The sequence below is a fragment of the Leuciscus leuciscus genome (assembly GCF_965113295.1).
Source record: "Leuciscus leuciscus genome assembly, chromosome: 3".
In the NCBI taxonomy this organism is placed as follows: Eukaryota; Metazoa; Chordata; class Actinopteri; order Cypriniformes; family Leuciscidae; genus Leuciscus; species Leuciscus leuciscus.
The window spans coordinates 30,270,991-30,294,295 of NC_138727.1; the positions used below are offsets into that span (position 1 = coordinate 30,270,991).

The 23,305-nt window shown below is 37.9% G+C and overlaps 1 protein-coding gene across 5 annotated transcripts in view; it reads left to right on the forward strand.

Moving 5' to 3' along the window:
* The window catches only part of raph1b (Ras association (RalGDS/AF-6) and pleckstrin homology domains 1b), a 56,593-nt gene that overhangs the window by 3,770 nt on the left and 29,518 nt on the right, over nt 1-23,305 (forward strand). For all 5 annotated transcript variants that reach the window (XM_082165358.1, XM_082165357.1, XM_082165359.1 and 2 more), the window contains exon 2: nt 8,840-8,899. The gene's annotated coding sequence lies outside the window, so the exon portion shown is untranslated. The remainder of the gene's footprint in view (nt 1-8,839; nt 8,900-23,305) is intronic.

The following is a 23,305-nucleotide window of genomic DNA, read 5'->3' on the forward strand; positions in this document are numbered from 1 at the left end:
GCAGTAAACATTGTCGGGTGAAACTGAGTTGACAGTCAACTGATAGTGAATTTTACCAATAAAGATATCTAGGTTGGACCACACTGGCCGATAACTGATTAATCAACCGTTAGGTTTTAAAATGGATACTGAATGAAAACAAACATAACACATAAAATAGTGTTGAGCATTATTACAAAATTTTAAAAACCGTACTGAACCATGAAAATTACTTGGAAATCTGAAAACACTCTCTAAATGGTCATGAGATGTTTGTCCAACCAATTTTGAAATTCATTAGTAAACTTGCTAGTCTGGCAAGAACAAATGAAGTGGCTCATTTCCCAGATTCTGAACTTTCCTTCTTCCCTTCCATCTGTGTCCCAATGATGTTTGACCTCTCATGACATTAGTGATCTCACCATGACGACAGCTCTACTTCATCCAGCTGGAAAAGATATCACTGAGTGTTCTTCCCTTCCCTCAGAACAGAATTTTCTCATTCAGTATGCTTACATTGGAGAAAGAGAGGGAAGACTAGAAGAAATATACTGAATTAAAAGAAGACTTAATTAAATTAATAGAACAAGGCAAGGGGAAAGAAGAATGCATCAAACACAGCATCTCGTTGGCTCATCTGGCATGATGTCATTTATTTAAAAGGCTTAAACTGTCTTGAAATCAGCTGTAAGGCCATGACCCTGCTCTGAGAGCGAATGAATGAAAGGAATGAGATGGGTCACAGCATATCCGGTCGCTGCAAAATCTTTGCTTATTTGTCCACTGACTGCACATCCAAATATGTTTAAATCTTATCCTCTTGAAAATACAGTTGCCATCTGAAGCAGTGCATTTATATTTTTCTTTGAAAATTTTGATTGTAGGAAACAAAAACTTTAGAATGAAGATATCCTTTTTTACAATATTATATAAGAAATATCTTGTCGTACAGTCTGACGCTTTACTGATGCTTCTGATGTTTGCAAATTAGAAATTTTTGTGCTGTTTTTAGTGCAATGGCACTTTTTTACAGAATTAATTCCGTACATTGTAACTCTCTCTGCCCCACGGTACCAGCAGTTTACCAGTAACTAGTCTCATTTTAATTGGTAAGAACTATTTTTTATTTGTTAGCTAGCAATAAATGTAAGCTTATTATGCAAACGCTTAATTTTCTAGGACAGTTCCTTAGTCTTAGTGATACTGGACTGTGGCTGTGAGAGACCTGAATGTCCAACTGAATGAATTTAGAATTTTAAACTTTTAAACCACTTTCCAAGCTATATCTCATAATTTTTTTTATGCATTACAGCTCTTAAAACTGTTATCAAGCTCCTGCTTCACTGTGGGAACTAGCTATGTAACATAGTGGAGCTTGAGAAGGGAGTGAAGTGTGATCTTAGTCTTACAGCCACGTACATAAACAATCCAGGGTCATTCAGAATATTTGAGCTCACAGAACACGTGGGCACTGATGGTTGAAGGTCCCTTTGTTGTTTGCTGACTTTTCTGGCTAGGCTTGTGTGTCCCTGTAATGAAGGTAGAAATGTCCCCAGTCATCTAATCTTATTGGATTCTTGGTTTTCCTCAGATAAAATTGTGTTTCACAGATAAAGACTACTTCTAGTCTAGACCTAAGCTAATTACACCTAGTTAAAACCTACGTACAAGTTGCCATTTGTGGTTTCCATTGATTCACAATTGATTTTTTTGGGGGTAGGTCTAGACATAGCATGTGTTAAGAAAACAGGCTTTATCAAGAGAGGTTCAGATTAGAGGATGGATGACAGATTGCGAATTTTTGGGAGGGTCTGGCCTTGTTAATAAAGGCTTGAACTCTCTCAAAGATTGTCAAAACAAACTGTTAGTGGTGGTTTTAGTACATAAAACTATTAATTTGAGGGGGGAAAATATATTTTACTGGACTGCACAGTTTTTAATGTAAATAGACACCAGTTTTACTGATGTACTTTAAAAATATATATTTATCACCTGAGGGTATCTTAGTTTTATTTAATTTTTTTGTAATAATCTTATATTCATTGTATAGCTTTTGTTTTGTTTATCTGTTGACTTTTGTTATTTACTTTGTTCTTGTCAGGAAGAAAGTCCTGCTGATGTCGTTAAACAAATACATGTTTATGAATGGGAGAAATCGTAAAGCTCAATACGGCGTCGGCAGCTGTTGGACCAGAAATCCTGCTTTTCAGTTAAAAGAGTGATTTGTAGTTAAAGGGATGGGTCAGCCAAAAATCATCTTCATGTTGTTCCAAACCCATCAGATTTCCATTCACCTTCCATCTAATAGCGGGGGTGTCCAATCCTTCTCCTGGAGGGCCACTGTCTTGGGGAGTTTAGCTCCAACCGCAATTAAAACTCCTGAACAACTCCTAATCAAGGTCTTGCATAGAAACTTCCAGTCAGGTGTGTTGAGGCAAGTTGGAGCTAAAGGACAGTGGCCTTCCAGGACCGACTTTGGACACCCCTGCCTTATGGGGTTGAAGCGGCATTGGTGTGAGTAAAGGATGACAGAATTTTCGTTTTTGAATGAACCTTTTCATCTCTCATTTGAAATATGTAATTACATTTTTATAAACAGTTACATTGATTGTTGCAGTTACCTGCATTTATTCAGCAGGATCTGCACTGGGACGGTAGTCAAGTTCACGACGACTCAGTCCTACTCAGACAGGTTATGAGTCAATGATTGGGTTTGTTGTCAGTCACAGGCTTATTTTGTACACAAGTAGGTTTATGCCCCTTTCATGGATTCACTTAATGGTGAGTGTGCAGTGCTCAGTGTCTCACACACACACATTCTTAGTAGGTTCCAAACCACTAGTCACACTCCTGTTAATCTTTTGGCCATTATGGCCATTTTATTGTGTGGCTGCTCCCAATTACACTCCCACGTGCCAGACAGGAAACTCTCAGGCCTGTTTCCAGGTCAGCCTCACTGTTTGGCACTCTGCAGTTCTTTGTGACCGCCAGGGACGTCTCTTGGCCTTTTTTAGGGGGGCTTCAGCGAGCGATTGTCTCTGTCTTCAGAAGACTTGGAATAACCTCTTGGTTATTGTGGATTACTTCTTGTAGCTGCAAATTGGTGTAATGGGCTTTCAGTGGAGGGACAGAAATCTGTCAGGTTTTATAAAAAATATCTTTGTGTTTAAAAAAATGAATGAAATGGTTGAGTATGATGGCAGAATGCTGATGGATGAATTTTTTTTTTTTTTTTTTTTTTTTGTGAACTATCCCTGGAAGCCCTGTATCAGGCTGATTTTGGGTTCATCCAAACATGTTTATTTCTTGTGGACAAAAACTTAATAGAATCAAAGAAAGCAAATAAAGTACCACTTCTAAAAAAAATTATACATTTTAAAAATAAAACAAGTAAATAAATAAGTCAACCTTTCTAAGCCGTCAATGACTACTAGGCAGTTATTAGATGCGACCCATCCTTGGTTTACTCTTACTCTGCATTGTAGCTTTGGCTCACATACATTTCCGGCTGGTTTTCCTCCCAGTTCTGCGCAGAGCAGTCCAAAGAGTAGTGGACTGATAGCAACGAGTATCAAAATCTGGAAAGACTTAAGCAAAATTATGGCAAGCTGTCTTTTCTGACAGGTTCATAAAACTGTATGGCGAGTGGTCATTGTATGGAAGAATTTGTAGCTTTGGAGGAGCTGGAGTTGGGTTTCGTCAAACCCCCCCCATCACTGTGGGAATATTCCATCTGTTGAAATTCCCGCAGTGTGTACTTTTTACAGCAGAGGATCTGTTTGTGGCTGTAGAGAATCCTTAACAGTTAACACTGTGTCTTTATGACATGATATTAATAATTTATAAACAATGAATTAAATCCAGATCACAGTGCAAACCTAAAAGAGGCCACATATTTATATAACATGCGTTAAGAGAGTGGGCCTGCTCCAGAGCTTTAACAGATCCTCATCCTTTGGTTTCCAGTGTTATAAATATCGCTGTTATATCAGATCAGTGGTGTCCTATTAAAGGACGGTCGGGAGATTTTGTAGATCCACTTACCTATTCTATCTAAGATATTTCTGTCAGCATCAGTGCCATACAGTCAATACTAATATATTTTTTGCTCTTTCATGTTGACTTTGATCCTTTGTATTGATTGTCCAAATAAACCAGATGGTTTACAATGTTTAACATGACTGTCTGAGGTCTTCTGTTGTTAAATATTTAAAGTATTGTTATTAAAGTATTGTTTTAAGCATTAGGCCTAATCCTGAAAGCTCTCATAGTAGAAATGTTCTCATTTATACTCATGAAATATGTGCTCTTATCTATAAATCTTTTATAAGATTGTTTTCTCTGTTTCAAACTTTCTCTTTCTGCTGATTCATGTCGTGTGTGTGTGTGTGTGTGTGTGTGTATGTTATATATTGAGGCTAGTAAATCAATAACCTAGCATTAGGACATCCCTGGAGAACATCAGAAAGAGAGAGATGTCCACTCTTTAACATTTAGCTCTCAAAAAGCCATTATGTGTGGTATTAGTACTCGTTTCTCTCCATTTTCTGTTGAGGTCTGCTGACGGGATCTGACAAACTGTCAGCGTTGAGGTCGTTTTTTTTTGCTTCACTTGCTTCGTTTTTGGTATGGTAAATGTATGGTAAAGTATTCAAATATGCTTGACATAATTAACCCATTTACTTTATTTGCTATTACACTGTAAAAATATAGTTTTCAAAGTTGTAAATAAAGCAAAGATTATTGGAGTATGTTTAATAAGAAAATACTATTTCAGTCTTTCTACTTCAGAATGTCAAGTTACTTGCTGTTTTGCTGCATTGGCAAAGGCCATGTCGTAATTGCCATAATTATGAGATGGCAACCCGTGACGTTCAACTCAGAACTGTTCACGTCCTCGGACTCTGTTATTATCACCAAATATTAAGAGTAAAATCACAATTAGTACTAGTGATGTGAAGAATGGATAATTTTCCTGTCTTAGATCTTTGAATCTCATTCAGCAAAACAAACAAAAGTTAAATTTAAATGTTACACCTTACATTTTCAGTAGACAAATTCCCTCAACATGTCTGTTTATGCAAACTTACCATATTCTGATGAGAAACCCATTATGATTAATTCACTCAACTGTTAGTCGTTAGTCCTTTTATTAAATAACAGACGAATAGGCTCTGTACAGGAAACCGATTTGATGAACGAAAGGATGTTACGCATACTTGGTCACAAAAACAATGAACGAATAACTCTCTCTGAGACTTGTTATTCCCGAGTCATATAAAAGAGTCATTCAAAATTACCATTGGAAGACAGCGGTAAAAACATCTATGACAAGAAGTCCATAAAGTGTCATTGAATTGCAGTTTTTACTTTAAAGACAAGTAAGGACAGAGGAACTTAACATGTTATTGCGTTAACTTTAGCTAACACACATTCTTTTAATCATCTTTAATTGAGAACTTGTGAGAATCTGTGCATCTGGGTCTACTTGCCTGGAGAGGGAAGAAAGAAAAGCAATTTTGAGTAACTTCAAGCTTATAATTTAACTGTACCAGTCAGCTTGGGACATGCAGTCTTCAAACTTCATCTTACTGTCGTGCAGTTCTGTCTCCATGTGTGGACACTATGTTCAATCTGTCCACTCAGAAACAATAGTCAGTTCATGGTAAAGTCTCAAAATGGGGTTTTCCTCTGACATCACCTCCACTGTTTTGGCTTCTGTTCTGTGCCTCCTCACTCCTCATTTCCTGTTCGCCCTGGAAGTCTCTGTGTAGTCTTCCGCTGGGTTATGCTTGTGCCCTTTGCATTAAATGCTGATAGACACACCTGGTTGTCATCTAACTCTCTTTCTGTCACACAGTATCAGTGTGTTATGAGCACAGTGCATGATAGTCATGTGAAACTCATCTAGATTTTCTCATGGTGCTTTTTCTTTCTTCATTATAATGATGGTCTCTAAAAAAGATTGTAATTTGTCTCTGTTTTTAAACCTTTTTTTGAACTTCCAATAGCACATGTTTTGCATGTTTTGTAAGCCAAGATAAACTGAAAAACAGATGCACGGTGCAGCAAAAGAATCAGCCTTTCAAAACAACTTTTGTTTTTGTTTGTTTTGTTAAGTAGTTTTGTTTTCCCATCAAGCAGGAACCCAGACCATCTGACACCTGATTGTATTTTTTTTTCTTTTTTTTTTTTACCACTGTGTTTAAGTCGCAATGAAACGGAAATAGCGACATATAATTTTTTCTGTAATTGTTACTTGGGCTGCAACTTAACAACTATTTTGATAATCGATTAATCTGTCAACTGTCTTATTAATCGATTTTAATAAAAAATCCATTTTAATTGATTCCATTATTTAAAATAAATTGTATTTTATATACTGACCAATTCTGTCCTACAAACAATGTGTAATATAAAGCCTATGAAAACAAATATAGTGAATGTATGTAGTACATTATGAGCAAAAAAAGGGTTAAAATACAAACATGACATGCTAAACCTAGAAATACTGATTGCTTACTATTTTAAAGCAGAATTTAAATTGACTAAATTAAAAAAGATAATAAACAAAATTACAAAATGTTGATTGACTTGTATGAGGTATAAAGAACACACATTCACTCATCTGAACATAGGCTAATTATATTAAATTAATGGGCTATTCCAACAATAGTGCATTTACTGTTACTGCTCTCATAAATATGATTACTTGTGTTTCAAGTAGAATTTTAAGTAGCTCCGTCTGATTGATGCACATGCACCCACCACCGCTCGTTCACTTCAGTTTGTGAAGTTTAACAAGACTTGGGCCCTGTCCCAAATGGCACCCTGAGCACTCGCGGTCTTCCTATGAGTTCGCACTTTCGTGACATAATGCCACTTTCTGCTGTGGAGCTCGCTTCATTGCGGGCTCGGCAAAAGTGCGCATCGAGGGCGCATATCGACCGTGAGCACACTTTTGACACCTAAAATGGGTCAACCTACGTCTCATGGACTTAACGGACAGGTGCACACGGCAGCCATTGTAGTCCACAAGACCGAAAGCAACGTGACTAGCTGATGGTTTCCGAGCACGGCACACAGATGGATTAGTTGTTGCACCTGAGTGTAACAGATTATTGAAAAAGAAAAAATGTAGGATGAGAACTTGCTTCTATTCATTGGTTGTTGATTGGATTTTGAGATGGGGCATTTCTCTCAAAAGTGGGGGCAGATGAACAAGAGCTTGCAGGGGCAAAACATTTTGATTAAACATTACGAGGTCAAAATATTTTGAAAATGAAGCCTAGATGAATTGTTCACAAATAAGATCTAGAACATGCATTTTGAAAATATATAGGGTGAATTTTCATTTAATGCTGAATTTTAAGATATAATTTGTCCCATTTCTAATCTAACAAACACTCTCTCAAATGCATATATCCAAACAAACACTGTGTCAGTTTTGACTGTGTCAGTGTCTGTTTTGTTCATACAACGTGGATAAGCTACAACAGGTATACATTTGTCAGCAGTTTTGACACACTTCACCATGAACAAAAACAATGTTTGAGTTCCAATATGTAAAATGTTTTCAGATGTAGAGAAGTTACTCATTGTGAAGAACTTTGCTTCGACTGGTTTGATTTAACACCTGAGAACACAACACACTGAATAGCAAAAAGAGTTCAGTTACCCTAAATCAAATTAGATTTTTGGTTTAAGTTTTCGGCTAAAAGTTTCGGCGTTTCTGTCAAAAAAATAATAAAATAAATAATTTTGGTGTATCACTACTTTGTAACAGAAAACGATCTTATTTTGAATTTCAAAATATAGGTGAACTTACAGTTAAATCAATTTTGTGAATGTGTCAGCACACCTAATGAGCCCTTCGCATCATGAACAAGTTGCTTTTGTTTTGTTTAGAGAGAGAATTTTATCTTTTCCATGCGTTTTACCAGTGTAGACACTGAGAACGCTTCTTACGGACTGTGTTACCATGGTAACCAATATCACATGTGATAAGAGGATTTTTATAATGACTCACTATTCAAATACTCCTACACCTTCCTTCATTTTTAACAACTTTTTAAAGACAATATTTAATCAGGGAGCTGTTTTTTCAGCACTGTTGGTGGAATGTGGAGAGACTGTGTTGTTCAGTATGTCTAACACACATGAGTCACTCCCCAAGTGTCTCAAGAAAGATCTAATGAGGGAGTATTTTGCAAGGACACCACATGGTTTGCAGGTCGGTGAGCCACTGCTTTGTCATGCGGCACTCACGCAGCGTCTCATGCTGCCATGTGGACAGACGGTCGGCACAGTTGTGCCTCAGTGTGCAGCTGTGGTCTTCTTTGTTCGGGATTCGGGACACACACTCCTTTTCATACTCTTCACTTTTGTCTCTCATCAGCTGAGATGTTTGGGAGTGTGTATATCAAGGTTTTGAGGGCAAATAAGAAGTTGTTTGTTATGACTTTCTTGATCAAGACGAATGAGCACAACTAAGTCATCACACTTTTTGTAATTCGATTTTCGAAAGGGATTGTAAAGGTTATGAGTCATTGTTGTCTGGGAAAAGATTTGTTTGTTCAAAATGCCAGTGTGGTTTTAATTAAAGTAACCCTCTTTGTCCTTATCCCCCGCTCTGGGTTTGAGGTTTTTTAGTCCTATTTAAATTCAGTTTCTTTTGATGTGTATACAATATCTGGGTTAAAAGCTTTTGGTACAAAGTTTACCTTACAATTGGGACTGTCAATTATGATATTAACATATTAATTAAAACCAGGTCACATCAAAGTCCCAGATTTTGTGAGAAAAGAAAATCAATCATATTTTGTGTATACACAAGCTTATATTCCCTCTCTTTCTACAGGCATAAGTTAACCTATTGGGCAGTTTGAGCAGACTGAAAGAGTGCAACACTGTACCAAAGGTAGGCCATTCTTCTACATCCAGAAAATTACTGTCAAAGTCTGGACCCCTTTTGTGGGCATTGTTTGGAATTGCTGGTGTGTGAACTGTGATATACAATTTTTGTCTGTGCTGAAGGAAAGGTGAAAAATGTAATTCAGTTTTCATTAGCATGTCTTCTGTGTACATGCACGAACAATAACGAATAATGTGAGAGTCAAATATTGCACCTGTAACTATGGTGAAAATGTTCTGAGGTGACTGAAATGTCTCGTTAAACATTTGCATGACAGATAATGTCTGCAGGAAGCTGGGTGTCTGTTTTTTTCTGCCATCTTTTTATCCCCAAGCTAACAGGAAAAATGCCTGGACAAAGAAATCCATTGTGTACAGTACATGTGTTTTCAGAGGAACCATTGAAAGCGCAGACAGAAGCGAGGTTGGAAAGAATGATTGAGGTTTAGGAGACAGAATTTAGTGAAGGTTTAGCATTTTAAAATCACAGCTGGATTTTTGAGAATAATGCCTGGAATGAGTGCAACCATTTGAAGCCTTGGCTTGGAGGCTCCAGACAGCTCTGTGTTAAATATGGTGAAAAAACTGGAATGTTTCTGGAAATTAGTTTGGAGTGTTTTTGTGTGTGTTTGCATTTATTGTAAAAATGTATTTTTCCTGATTAGATAATAGAAAAAAAAATATATATATTTTAATATCCTGATATCTTAAAGAATTTTCTTTTAATTAAAATAATGAAATCTTGTGAAGAAAGCTATTTTGGTGTAATATGTCATGTGGTGTTGTTAATCTGAGGTTGTATTTACCCAATTTTAAGACCTGCTGAAGACCAGATGATTATTTTATTATGTCCTGATACTTAAAAGTATTCAAAAGGGTGCCCTTTCTTTTACACATGGCTGTATGCCAAAATATGTTTCTTCACAAGATTTTCATTCTTTTAATGAAAATTTTTTTTCTTTAAGATATTATTTTCTATTTTTGAATTTAGCATGGTATAATTTCAGCAACCAGGAAAAATGAATATTTACAGTAAATGCAAACATACACACAAACACTCCAAACAAATTTCCAGAAACATTCCAGTTTGTTCACCATATTAAACATAGAGCTGTCTGGAGGCTCCAGCCAAGGCTTCAAATGGTTGACATGTGCCATGTGTGACAAACTAAGTACACCTTATGATTAAATAGCTTGTACAACCACCTTTAGCAACTTGATCATTCTCTCACATCGTTCTGGAGGAATTTTTGCCCACTTCTCCTTTACATCAGTTGCTTCAGTTCATTGAGGTTTGTGGGCATCTGTGTATGCACAGCTCCCTTAATTAAAGGTGCATACCGTTGACTGGGTCTTTTCTTTTTCAGCCATTCTGGTTTAGAATTGCTGGTGTGCTTAGGATCATTGTCCTGTTGCATGGCCCAATTTCGGCAAAGCTTTAGCTGTCGGACAAATGGCTTCACATTTGACTATAGAATACTTTGGTATACAGAGGAGTTCATGGTCGACTCGATGACTGCAAGATGCCCAGGTCCTGTGGCTGCAAAACAAGCCCAAATCATCACTCCTCCACCACCACAGTGCTTGACAGTTGGTATAAGGTGTTTGTGTTGATATGCTGTTTGGTTTTCGCCAAATGAGGTACTGTGCATTATGGCCAAACATCTCCAATTTGGTCTCGTCTGTCCAAAGGACCTTCTTCCAGAAGTCTTGTGGTTTGTTCAGATGCAAATTTGCAAACCAAAGCTGTACTGCATGTTCTTTTTAGAGAGAAGAAGCTTTCTCCTGGCAACCCTTCCAAACATGCCATACTTGTCCAGTCTTCTTCTGATTGTACTGCCATGAACGTTAACATTTAACATGTTAATTGAGGCCTGTAGAGTCTGTGGTGTAGTTCTTGGGTGTTTTGGGATTTTTTATTTTATTTTTTTTTTGTGTAATATTTTTTTTATTTTATTTTTTTGGCAGTGCATGGTCTGACCTTGGGCTGAATTTGCTGGGACGTTCACTTCTGGGAAGATTGGCAACTGTCTTGAATGTTTTCCACTTGTGAATCAAAGTTTATCAAACCCATATAGAATCAAAGATGCAAAGAGTATATTTCTAATAATTTGGCAGGTGTGTTTTAAACAAGATCTTTTTTCTTTTTTTTTTTACCATATTTTTCATTGACCAAAATACTCATTGTATACCTGAATGATTACATGTAGCCTAGATGTGTAAGACATCAAGGTATTACTAGAGAAAATATCTCACAAATTACAAAGCTTACAACCAAAAAATAAATAAATAAAAAATCAATATTTAGTATGGTTTCTTTCATGACTGAAATGTTGCAATAAATATTGACTATTTTTGCAAGCGACAAAAAAATCTTTAAAGATCCACTGATAGCAGGCTGTGTATTTCATATTCCCTGTCTAAAGCTTACAACCAGTGTAAATGGCTTTTTTGGAGTTCAGACTAAAGAATATGTTTAAAAATAACCTAAAGTATGTCTAGTCTGACTCATATGTGAAGACTCAGTGACATGAGGCTCTCAGGTGACCAGGCTGTGTTAAATCTACATTCTCTCTTGCTGTCTCACCTTTGGCGTCCAAATAAACTGGGTTGACGTGTTTGGGATTACTATTGGTCACAAATGTAACAAGTAGCTTCCTACTGCTTCACTTGTACTTGCAGTGCATGGGCGCCCTTCTTTTCAACACTGTAACCAAACCAGCTGCCAGCTGAAGTCAAAGGTCATGGGCTGACGTCGGGTGCGACAATTTGCCGCACAGCTCTCAGCAACACGTTTGTTTTTTGGGTGGGGGATGGACGTGCCATTCCCAGCTGCCAGAGACAGGTCAGAGACTTCTGTCACGTCTGCGTGTCTGACATGCAACAGGCCCTCAAAGAGTAGGCAGTTGGCCAATGCTACACAGTCCAACTGTACATGAAGTGCAAAAGAGGACAGATATGTCAGATAGTCAAATGCTCCCTTTTGTCTGTGGAGGCACTGTGGGAGAACATTGCACGCAGACTGCAAGTTGTGTAATAGTAGGAATGGGTATCTGGAGTGCAATTGGCACAAACAAAAATGTTTTTTGGACAAATCAGAATCACTTGCTTGTCATTCTTCCCAAACATACAGAAAAATTATAATAATTTGTATGTACTAAATAATGTACTGATATGCACAGTATTCACATAAACATATGCTTAAACACAGTGCACAGATAAAGAGTGCTTAAGACATTACAAATGTGCAAGGTACACAAAAGCAATTCTTAAACATACACAGTTTACGCTTAAATAGTTTTGATAGGACGTTGTCGTTTGCTGATTGCTGAGATGATTTCATGTGAGTGACATGATGCTCAGCCCTCGTACCAGTGTACACATCAAGGATGTGATGTCAGGGGGAAGAGGGAGGGGATGCTAATGTTTTTGATAAAAAAAAAAAAAAATGATTAAAGATTGCGAGGGCTCATGATTTTAAAAACAAAAAAATTATGATGACGATGTGCACAGAAAAATCACTAATAAAATACTGCAAAATTCGAAATAAGAATTGTCAATGTGGATTCCATGAAGAACAAACCCGTCTCCATACCGGCGTGACTCCGATCTTCAACCAAATAGAACTGGATAAATATTCTGAATGTTCCAATCCAATCTGACTTCTGACCTGTAATGCTGCCTAAATCATAATCATACACTGTTCGTTCATTGGCGTTATTGTCTGTTTGTAGTACACTGTTGTCGTGTAAACATACCTTAAATGCCCCAATATACTTTATTGAAGAATGAACATGTGTGACATCTTTTCTAATAAAATCTGGCCAAAACAAACTGTTTTGAAGTTTGTTTCAGTGGATCAAAACATCTTGCCTTTCCTTTGCGTCGGCTGTTAAGTACCTTTGAACTGCCATTGGTGCTTGACACCTTCATTGAAAAATGTTCAGGTATTTTTGTTAACTCATTCCATTGAGGGTAGACACGAATGAAAAAAAGAGTTGTAGAGCATGTGCAAAACATATCCACATCCCTATCATCAGATGCTTTCTTAACTTCTCTTTTTTTTGTTATTTGTCGTGTTACTGAGAATATTTACTTTAGTTGAAAAATCTTGTAAATCTAAGCATGGCTATCAGCACTTTGGTCGGCATCAGAATATTCTAAAACATCCAAAAATGCCGCAGTGAATATATCGAGCCATAAGTATTGATATTGTTCAAATTATATTTTTTACGAAGAATATTACTGAACATAATGTTGAAAATGTCCCACTAACTGTCAACTTCAGAAATGCAGGATTTTATTTATTTTTTCTTTTAAGTTTGTCTCTTCAGGATTTCTGTAGTCTGGTGTTCATTGTCTAAAAGTGACGGTTGTATCATTGTTTCACTGGGTGTTTTTAAATTTGTCTACGGTTAGCAGACTTTAAATAAGTGAGTCTGAGATAAAGTAGTTGCTGGTTTTCATAAGTTGCAAAGTTCATAACTTTGTGCCTTAATAAAGTTTTGCAAGAAACACAAAGGGTCAGTCAGCACAACTGTATAGTCTGTTTTGTCAGTTATATCTGTGAAACATTTGGTACTTATTACTTCTGCATGTAGTGCAACTCTGACCTAAATGATCAACAAATCCTCTAGTTTGTTCAGAGTTGTCTGCAGAATGGAAGACTCTGCAAGCATTCATTTAAATGAATGTTCTTCATTGCAGATCAAAGCTCCAAAAACCTACTCTAAGTGCTGCCCATGAGCGACAATAGGCACAGACTAGTGGGCAAAAAATGCATGAAGGGATGCAGTAAACCGGCAGCTATTATTCTGTGGATTATGACAGGTCAGAAATCCCCTCTTGTTCAAGTGCAGTGCTGAAGGGTTGGTAGTGGTTTCAGTTCTAATATTACGTGATGTTGGAGTTCAACATTCTGATAGTCTGCAGGGTAAAGCTGCGGTACCGTCTGTCTAATGGAAGTGGAGAGAACAGTGCGTGGTTACTAGAGTCTCTGGTGATCCTTAAAGAACTGCAGTTCCTGACAGAACTCTTAAATTGCTGGATCTAGTGACATCACATGGAATATCTGCAGTGCCAGAGCTTGTATCTGTCTTCATAGAATAAGTACCCTTTTTTTTCATATTTAATATTTCCTCTTATGTATATATTTCAGACTCTGCAGTATGTTGCAGGTGCTTTTTGCATGCACGGAACCTGCATTATCTGCTGACTGGTTCATGGTGGTGTGTGTGCGTGTGTATGACTTATAGGCTTCACATTTCAAGACCACCTGGGACCCCAGTGAAGGGGATTACTTGCTCATCTTGCCCTGAAGCTGTACACAACTGCATTTCAGACACTTGCACACACATACACACAGAGCAAAGCGAGGGGGATACCCGACAGTCAGCACTATCTGTGAGCATGTGCCTTTGGTTTTTGTTTCAGGCAGGATGTGGCAGATGTGGAAGAAAGAATAGCCGAATAGAACATCTGGAGGATACAGTTCATGGAACCACTTAAATCTACTTTTATTCCTCCACTGGAATAAAAAATCTCAAACCAAGTCTGTTATTTTAAGGACCAATCAAAATCATCAATTGTTGAAGGTTCTGAACTCTTCAGCACAGAGTGTTCATTAGGCAGACCCTCTGTTTTAAGACTTGCATCAAAAGCTCTGATGAAAGATGATGAAAAGTGTTTCAAATGAGCTGGTTGCCTCATGGGAGCTGACATATTAAGTTAATATGACCAGATGAATACTTCTCACTTTATCTCAGTAACCCTCATTATTGAACACTTTTGCTCATGGAATACATTTATTTTGCATGAGGCTGCCTTCACATCTTCGGGTGTCAGTATAAATTCCAAGACTAGCTGCATAGGCGGATCGTGTGTAAAGCCTTGGAACCCCCTGGCCATGGGTAAAAAATTAACGGGGGCTTGGTCCAAAAATTTTAAACATTTTAAACTTAAAATTAAATGAAAAGTGTCGATTGCGGCATTCAATTTAGATCTGCTCATGTATCATCTACTTTTTACGCACTATAACCAATCACACATGACTGTTGAGCTTATGAATGCAATGGCCAATCAGAGGCGTTACGATTAATAATCGCTGAAACGCAGGAGTTTTGTTCAGTGCGCGAGCTGAACTCTGAATTCTGACTGAATTCTGCACTCTTGCGAATGCTCTCATCTTCATAAACTGATAAACATAAACAGATTTGGTGATTGTGCTCTTGAGAGCTTCTAAACTAATACAAATAGCATTGAGCAGTGTATCCAATCACAAACATATCTGATGATGTCTTCAACGCAATGGCCAATTAGACGTGTTTAAGTTAGAATCCCCTCACCACTCAAAACGCCAGAGTTTTTGTCCAGTGCTGAGATCTGCACACCCAAATTCTCTCATTATAATTTAAAGGGATAGTTCACCCAAAAATTTTAATTAGCCCATGATTTACTCATCCTCAAGTCATCCTAGGAGTATATGACATTCTTCTATCAGACGAATACAATCGGAGTTAAAGGGATAGTTCGGCCAAAAATGATATTAAACCCATGATTTACTCACCCTCAAGCCGTTCGAGATGCATATGTCAATCATTTTTCAGACTAACACATTTTCAGTTATTTTAGAAAATGTCTTAGATCTTTCAGTGGTTATAATGTCAAGTTATGGGGTCCACCTCCTTCAAGTCCCAAAAATGTGCATGCATCCTTCACAAAAGTAATCCATCCGGCTCCAGGGGGGTAAACGAAGGCCTTCTGTGGGTAATCTGTGCGGTTTTGTCGTAAAAATATACATATTTAAAACTTTATAAATGAAAATAACTGGCTTCCGGCAACGGTCAACACGCGTTCACGGGAGATGGATGCCGGCGTATGACGTAGGACGTAGCGTAGGAACCGTCGTACGGCCATTTCTGTTTTGAAGTCCATGAAAGTGCATCTATCCATCATAAAAGTGCTCCACACGGGTCCGGGGAGTTAATAAAGGCCTTTTGAAGTGAAACGATGAGTTTGTGTAAGAAAAATTTTCATATTTAACACGTTACAAAGTAAAATTCTAGCTTCTGGCCAAACGAACATACGCAGTCTACTTACGCCTAAAGCTCAACTTACGCAACTTGTGACGTCAGAAGTAGCGAAGTGCGTCATGGCGTCGCGTAAATATCAGCAGTACATCGCATTACTCGCATAAGTTGCGCTTAGACTTAAGTCGAATCCGTATGTTCGTTTGGCCGGAAGCTAGTTATTTTACTTTATAAAGTTTTAAATATGAATATTTTTCCTACACAAACGCATGGCTTTGCTTCAGAAGGCCTTTATTAACCCCCCGGAGCCATGTGGAGCACTTTTACGATGGATAGATGCCATGTGGAGCACTTTTATGATGGATATATGCACTTTTATGGACTTAAAAACAGAAGCAGCCATTCACTGCCATTATAAAGCTTGGAAGAGCCAGGAATTTTTTTTATATAACTCCGATTGTATTCGTCTGAAAGAAGAACGTCATATACACCTAGGATGACTTAAGGGTGAGTAAATCATGGGCTAATTTTCATTTTTGAGTGAACTAACTCGTAACAAAAAAGTGTAGACATTTTGTAGGCTAAATAAGATATTCATTGTACAGTCAGCTTAATCGATTAGCAAAACTTTATGAGATTGCGATGATTAAAGATGAGTGACAGCTTATTGATTATAAAGGGAGCACTTTTATGGACGCTTTCTAGGCGATAATCCATTCAGAATTTGAAGAAAACGTATGTTTTGCTGCATAGGCAATGGTTAGGCTATTTATTATTCGAACTGGCTGCCATGAACATAACCACTTTAATAACATGAGCGTTTGTTTATGCTGGTAGGTGTAGGTTGTTGATAGACGACACATATCTATTTCTTCACATTCTATTTAAATGTGTTTTTAAGGAGGAATCGCATCTAGCCTCACCCAGTTGGTTCACCCTCCGCCTATGACTAGCTGTTATATTAGTTTGTCCATCACATGAGCTCTATTTAAAGGAATAGTTCACCCAAACAAATTAAAATTCTGTAATTATTTACTCACCCTTATATTATTCCAAACCCATATGACTTCCTTTTTTCAGTGGAACCAAAAATAAGATATTTTTAAGAATCATCACATCGATTTATTTATTATTATTTTTCCATAGAACAATCATCAAAGCTGTTAAGCTCTAAAAATGACAAAACACCCCACCATTGATGTAGTCTTTTACGACTTGTGTGCTACATTCCAAGTCTTCTGAAGCTTCACAAAGACAACAAAATAAAAGTTGTTATTCTTCCCATAACTTCTCCTTTGGACCACATTTAGTTAATTTTGTATTGTATGTAGGTTGTTTCCAGGCCATTTTGGGCATTTGTATCAGGTCCGATTTTTAAGTAAAATGTTCTGAAAATCAAGTTCCTTGGAAGTTTGTGAACATCCTTGTTTCAGCCCGAAATGAATGTTTCCTAAAAGTTTCTGAATGTTTGCTGGAAGTCCTCCAGATATTACACTTGAACATTTCTTTAGCATGTAAAGAACCCTATGAAGATGTCCGTGTAATGACTTTGTGGTGACCTTTTTTGATCATTTGACCATAATGGATTCTACAGATTGTGGTTACACAGAATTGGCACAGGTTTATATGATTATGTGTCATTGGAGTTTCAGTTCTTCCTTGTTGCTTGAACATTTTGGCTCACTGTGTCAGACAGAGTGAAGGTCAGACTACGGAAAAGTGGCACACCTTTTTGCGTGTCGAACTTTGGACTTGTGTGGCTCCTGTATGAAAGGAGCCCTTTCATTGGGCCACCGGCTGTGTGTGCTTTGTGTACTGTTTGGTTGGCCAAAGGATATGACATCAAGTGCTAAGTGAGAATCAACCCACACCCTAATGAAATGTCTTAAGACACCATGTCACTGTCTCTCACTCTGTTTTTCTCTCTTTTGCTGCCTTTCCCTCTGTATATGCCTTATCTTTCTCTTTCTCTCGACTAAGACAAGTTCTGTTGTTCTGAAGAGAAGGAAATAAAAATAAAATTGTCAGCCTGAAATAGGTTTTGTTTGAGAGAATTTGTATGTGACAAACTCCTTTTTACCTCTGTGTGTGATGACTGTACACAAATTTAACCTAGAAATGCCACAATGAAGCACAATGATTGACAGCTGACAAATGTACTTCAGAGGTGTTTGACTCATTCCTGGATGTTTAAATAAGTTAACACCTTCCTCCAGTATTCATAGTTGTCTTGTTACTATCAGAATCCATCCTCAGAATAACAGTGTAGACTCTGAGGTTGTAGTTTTGGTAGCCGACATTTGGCTCAGGGTTGTTTTGATCAGTTGTTCAAGTGACTTAGTGTTCACTTTCATTTCATTACAAACTCTGTGAACTCTGTATATAGAAATACCCTCTCCAGTTGTCCCTCTGTTTTTATTCTGTTCAGAAAATGGTTTAAAAATGTCTTTAAAGGGATCATGAACTTTTCGGAGGTGCACTTGTAATGGTAGTATGATGTCAACATTTTCATAATTTAGAAAAATATACAGTGGGGAGAACAAGTATTTGATACACTGCTGATTTTGCAGGTTTTCTCACTTACAAAGCATGTAGAAGTCTGTCATTTTTTATCATAGGTACTCTTCAACTGTGAGTGACGGAATCTAAAACAAAAATCCAGAAAATCACATTGTATGATTTTTAGGTAATTAATTAGCATTTTATTGCATGACATAAGTATTTGATACATCAGAAAAGCAGAACTTAATATTTGGTACAGAAACCTTTGTTTGCAATTACAGAGATCATACGTTTCCTGTAGTTCTTGACCAAGTTTGCACACACTGCAGCAGGGATTTTGGCCCACTCCTCCATACAGACCTTCTCCAGATCCTTCAGGTTTCGGGACTGTCGCTGGGCAATACGGACTTTCAGCTCCCTCCAAAATGTTTTTATTGGGTTCAGGTCTGGAGACTCTCCAGGACCTTGAGATGCTTCTTACGGAGCCACTCCTTAGTTGCCCTGGCTGTGTGTTTCTGGCCGTTGTCATGCTGGAAGACCCAGCCACGACCCATCTTCAATGCTCTTACTGAGGGAAGGAGGTTGTTGGCCAAGATCTCGCAAAACATGGCCCCATCCATCCTCCCCTCACTATGGTGCAGTCGTCCTGTCCCCTTTGCAGAAAAGCATCCCCAAAGAATGATGTTTCCACCTCCATGCTTCACGGTTGGGTTGGGATGGTGTTTTTGGGGTTGTACTCATCCTTCTTCCTCCAAACACGGCGAGTGGAGTTTAGACCAAAAAGCTCTATTTTTGTCTCAACAGACCACATGACCTTCTCCCATTCCTCCTCTGGATCATCCAGATGGTCATTGGCAAACTTCAGACGGGCCTGGACATGCGCTGGCTTGAGCAGGGGGACCTTGCATGCGCTGCAGGATTTTAATCCATGACGGCGTAGTGTGTTACTAATGGTTTTCTTTGAGACTGTGGTCCCAGCTCTCTTTCAGGTCATTGACCAGGTCCTGCCGTGTAGTTCTGGGCTGCTCCCTCACCTTCCTCATGATCATTGATGCCCCACGAGGTGAGATCTTGCATGGTGCCCCAGACCGAGGGAGATTGACCGTCATCTTGAACTTCTTCCATTGTCTAATAATTGCGCCAACAGTTGTTGCCTTCTCACCAAGCTGCTTGCCTATTGTCCTGTTGCCTATCCCAGTCTTGTGCAGGTCTACAATTTTATCCCTGATGTCCTTACACAGCTCTCTGGTCTTGGCCATTGTGGAGACGTTGGAGTCTGTTTGATTGAGTGTGTGGACAGGTGTCTTTTATACAGATAATGAGTTCAAACAGGTGCAGTTAACACAGGTAATGAGTGGAGAACATGAGGGCTTCTTAAAGAAAAACTAACAGGTCTGTGAGAGCCGGAATTCTTACTGGTTGGTAGGTGATCAAATACTTATGTCATGCAATAAAATGCAAATTAATTATTTAAAAATCATACATATGTTATTTTCTGGATTTTCTTTCTCTCACAGTTGAAGTGTACCTATGATACAAATTACAGACCTCTACATGCTTTGTAAGTAGGAAAACCTGCAAAATCGGCAGTGTATCAAATACTTGTTCTCCCCACTGTATATATTTTCCACTGTCTACCCTGATTTCAGCCCTATCTTTTGGGAACACTCTGTTTGAAGGGGCGTGTCTGCTGTGCGACTTTAGTGTAAACGCCTACTGCTATGATTGGCTAACATCTTAGCCTATGAAATGAGTATTACATGTGGAACTCTCTCTAAAGTTTTGGCGAGAGTCCAGAACTCCGTGACCGATAAGCATCAGTTAGGGTGATCAAAATCTGGTCTCGATATGAGTCATTTTATTTCATGATAACGATATGTATCACAATATAGTTATTTTTGCTTTAAATAATGTTTTTATGATATAATTTTTTTTGATACCATTGAAATTTCTTAATGCTCATCGGCAATTTCAATATCACAAAAAAACAAATACTAAGTAAAAAAATATATTTCAAGCTTACCGGCGACAAGTTAACAAAGAAACGAATTAAAAGCAATAGAACAAAGACACAAATGAAATGGACCTAACTGAAAAACTTGCACTAGAAATAAGAAATACTACAAAAATTGTATAAAGTAATTAAATGTACAAAAAACTGCATAGTCTTCACTGTGTAAATTAAATATAAATGTATTCAAATACACTGTCAACAGCCTCTATAACTCATATCAATACCCGCCATGTGACTCAGCTGGATACTTCACGTCAGAGATGTGTGTGGAGTCATGCCCTCACGGAGTGTTTTTTGGGCTTATTTTAGCAATTACGGAGTGATTCAACAACTACGTCAGCTAAAGACTTAATGATAGTTTATAATATATTTATTACGTGGGGTACAGGAAAACAGCAGACGGGAAAAAAAGTATCCAAATATGTATTTTGAATGTCTCATACTAGTGATTTTAACTGTGTATCTGTGTACTAAATTAAGGGTGAATTATCCCTCAGGTTGTATTCTTCTCTCTCTGTCCCCTATTTCACTCTCCTCTTAAGATACTTGATTTTTTCTGTCTTCCTTAGAGCTGATCTGTGTCCCACTGCACTATAAAGGAATGCTGTCATATGCCATCCTCCCTCCGAGACCATCTTGCAACACACACACACACACACACACACACACACACACACACACACACACACACACACACACACACACACACAAGCATCTAATGTTTTAATTGAAGATTTTTTTTGGAGCTTCACAATTGCTCAGCACATGTGATATGATGCTATTTCTGGCTAGGGTGTGAGCCACATTCAGCTGTTTGCTTTACACTGAGAGGTGATGGATTTTAAAGTGTCTTCAGCTCCAGATGCTTAATTTGTCACTCTACTGAAGTTAATAATTATTCATTCAATTGCTCATTACCAGGTCTCGACAATAAGGTTTTTTTGACAGGCCAGTATATCGTATCTGTTCTTGATCTACCTATATTTTTATTGGCCACACACATAAACACAAAAATACACATTTTAGTAACACATTTTTTATTTTATGTCAGAATTATTTTGTTAGTTTGTTTTTGTTTTTTGTTAAACATATTACGTTTTCTTAATGGACGGACATGCTATTCTCAATAAATCTTTCATGTTGCATCCAGATTTTTGTTATCATCTGATGATTTGTTTTTGTACTCATGAAGGGGTTGATGAGAGATAGTAGCGATGCATAGTTTTTTTCAAACACACGCATGGTTTTTCATGTAATTCTAATATGATGTACATTCGCCTTTTTTCCCTCACATGCCCTCACAGAGCCAATTCTTCACCTTGCGTAATGCATGACAAGAGCTGAAGAACAGATCTGGGAAAAAGCAGAGCTAAAAATACCCACCGCACTCTACCCACCCAAATTTGAACCTCTTTTAATGAAACATCCAGTCATTGCGACCCATGCAGATTACAATCAGACATTTGTTTGGCAGTACAGTAACTTGTTCTTTAAATGTCTCAATGTGACATGTTCAAAGGTCACAGGTAGGGTTTTGGTCACATAATGACTGGTGTGTTTTTAAAGCATTTACAAGAGTGTTGTGTTAGAATGGCTGTTACTACTAGTTATTCAAATGAAGTGGGTCAGTAAAAAGCTGCTTTAATTTCTGCAGAGTTTGTTTTTATTTTGGAAAAATGTAGAGAGCTGAAAAATTAGGAAAAGGAATTGATTTAGAGAGAATGGATTTGTGTCAGTGGAGAAGGAGGGGTTCTTTTCTTTCTGCTTTAATTTATATGATCAATTCAATGTGGAATCACAATGATGTAATAAAGTCTTATGCTCTCAAAACATATGACAGTGCTGAATGTGGATCATAAAGGCCCTGATATACTCACAGCGAAGTTCTTTTCCATTCTTCGCTTAGGGATAAAAAGAAGTTCCGAATGCGTGACCAGCAGTATAATGTTAGCGAACATCCGACACACACACATTTCTCCTTTTATGCTCGAGTGTTAAGTTAATTCAGAAGTTGGCATCTGCTGGAAAGTGATTTATTAGATTTGAATGGCACTCAGAACCCCATATGTCTTGTGTTTGGGTAATGCCGAATAATAACATTAGGACACATGCCACTTGTGTGCGTGTGTGTTTATTTGTGGCCAAGCTCATGTAGCAATGCACACTTGTGCTTTTGTGTGTTTGAGCAAGAGGTGACAGCTGTAGTGTGTCTTGTTGCTTTGCTTTGACACCGTGTGTGTTTTTGAAAGAGTGGGATTGTGCACATGGAAAAGGGTGGTAGCCTGTTCACCCCTCTTCCTTTTCCTGTCCTCCTCCTTGGCCAGCCATGATGTCATATTCAGCCTCATTGTGTGTGTGTGTGTGTGTGTGTGTGTGTGTGTGTGTGTGTGTGTGTGTGTGTGTGTGTGTGTGTGTGTGTGTGTGTGTGTGTGTGTGTGTGTGTGTGTGTGTGTGTGTGTGTGTGTCAGTCAGAGAACAGCTGCTGGAGGGTGGTGGGAGAGCCTTGACAGAACAGCTCGCGGGGGAAATAAAGAATTCTGCACATCCTGGACATTTCCTGTCTTTCCCTCTGTTCCTCCTCTCTTTTTATTCTCCTCTCAAATCTATTACTTTCACTTTCTTACACAAGTCACAAGTACATGTCTACAACATCTGAACACAACACAACAATTTACTTTGTGTTTTGGAAAGCTTATAATATATTAATTAATTGAGTTTATCCCTTATTATAAATATTTTAAAATAACTATATGCATAACTATATGCATTTTTACAAGTCTGTATATCCCATTATAAAAGTTCTGGGGTATATCATATCAATATATATGGATCATTCATTTTAATGAAATGAATCATTAAAGGAGCCGGT